Source organism: Pinus tabuliformis, chromosome 2_2, assembly GCF_031772625.1.
Source record: "Pinus tabuliformis cultivar Carrire ecotype Pingquan chromosome 2_2, CPIR1, whole genome shotgun sequence".
In the NCBI taxonomy this organism is placed as follows: domain Eukaryota; kingdom Viridiplantae; phylum Streptophyta; class Pinopsida; order Pinales; family Pinaceae; genus Pinus; species Pinus tabuliformis.
In genome coordinates this window covers 139,648,076-139,650,080 of record NC_142300.1, presented here as the reverse complement: position 1 = coordinate 139,650,080, position 2,005 = coordinate 139,648,076, and the positions used below count along the sequence as shown (strand labels likewise).

At 44.7% G+C, this 2,005-nt stretch overlaps 1 pseudogene; it reads left to right on the top strand.

Annotated features, from left to right (window-relative positions):
* Positions 1-225: 225 nt before the first annotated feature.
* On the top strand, positions 226-1,215 carry LOC149191728 (18S ribosomal RNA; annotated as a pseudogene; the record flags this gene model as incomplete).
* Positions 1,216-2,005: the final 790 nt, after the last annotated feature.

Below are 2,005 nucleotides of genomic sequence, written 5' to 3'. Positions count from 1 at the left end.
AACTATGGCTGTATTCTTCTTTGTTGTTTATCAATAATAGATGACTATCATTATGGTTCCACTCTTGTTATTATTTGTGATGATGTTGAGTTATATCCTTTTTGACTGATATATAGTTGCATCTATTGGATTTTATGCTTGTGTTTGTGTCGTTCTTTGCATGTGCAGGTGTCTGTTCACGAGGATCGTGGGGATTGTGACCAGCCAGAGCAAAGGAACGAGAGCAACGACTCTTCTGCAAGTACTAGCGTTGGAATCCAGGTAGGCCCTCATCATCGGTCTTTGATTTGCAATTAGGAACCTGTGTGTTAGCATTGTTTGATTGTTGCTAGACCCCATTTGGGCTAGTAGAGATCACCTCTGTCCACAGAGGGGATTTACCTCCACAACAGGGGGCTAGAAGATGATCAAAAACCATCCTAGTATTAACCATAAACGATTCCGACCAGAGATCAATGGATGTTGCTCTAAGGAATCCATCAGCACCTTCTGAGAAATCGGAGTGTTTGGGTTTTAGGGGAGTATTGTTGCAAGGCTGAAACTTAAAGGAATTGACGGAAGAGTACCACTAGGAGTGGATCCTACGGCTTAGTTTGACTCAACATGGGGAAACTTACCAAGTCCAGACATAGTAAGGATTGACAGATTGGTAGCTCTTTCTTAGTTCTATGGGTGGTGGTGCATGGCCATTCTTAGTTGGTGGAGCGATTTTTCTGGTCAATTCCGATAATGAATGAGACCTTAGCCTGCTAACTAGCTATGTGAAGGTTCCCCTTCGAGGCCAGCTTATTAGAGGGACTATGGCCATTTAGGCCATGGAAGTTTGAGGCGATAACAGGTCTATGATGCCCTTAGATATTTTGGGCCACACGCGTGCTACACTGATGCAGCCAATGTGTTTTTCTTGTTGATTAGAGAGGATCGGGAAATCTTCTCAAATTGCATCATGATGGGGATAGACCATTGCAATTATTTGTCTTCAACGAGGAATTCCTAGTAAGAACGTCTCATCAACTCATGTTGACTATGTCTCTGCCCTTTATACACAACAACCATCACTCCTACCAATTGAATGATCTGATCAAGTGTTCAGATTGCGTCGACGATGGTGGTTTGTTGCCATCAATGTCATGAGAAGTTCATTGAACCTTATTATTTAGAGGAATGAGAAGTCATAACAAGGTTACCATAGGTGAACCTGTAGTAGGATCATTGATAGCAAGGGTTTTCTTGTTTGGTTCGGGTTGGTTGGGTTTCATTTGCAATGTGTGACTGTGTGGTGTGTCTCTAGGGGAGCAGGTTTGGTGTTTGGCAAGAACATTGTTGGTTTCTTGTCTTGAGGTAACGTTTGTTTTTTATTGTGTGTGCTTGCAAGCCATGCTTGTGCTTTTCCCACCCATCCTTTATTTTTCTTTCCACCAATGTGTTTCTGTAGGGGGTTTGGAAGCTTGTTTCTTGGGAGCCCTTCCGATGATCTATTTGGCCGGGCATGGTTGTTGTAGTTGAGGTGCTCGGGAAATACGATGGATAAATTTAGACTCATTCGTAGTGGTAGTGCTTGGTCTTTTGTTCGTTGGAAGGCATGGGCCAAGATTGCAGGCTTCCATAGTTGGTTCTCTTGAAAAGGCGACGGTGGTTGATGTGTTGCTTGGATGAGCTTTCTTGCTGGTGGTTGGGTCGAGGGAGTGGTTGTGCACACGCCAGGTAGCTCAAACCTTCCATGAGGGGAAATTGTTAGGGTGGGGTCAGTATGGGATGGATGAAGAGAGGTTCAACCCATTGGGCTGGCTACCCTAGCCATCCTGACCATTCCTCGATATGCCCTCACAGATGGGTTGGGTGTCCCGGTGATGAAAAACCCCTCCCTTGGTCTGAGCTCCATCAAGATTACAATTTTCCTTGCCAATGGGCATGAGGGTGGCAATATTATCTCTTTCCTTTGCCGTCGAGGGAATTCCTCATCCTCTTGTGAGCCACTCCCCTTCGAAGGAAAAAAGAAGTGGCA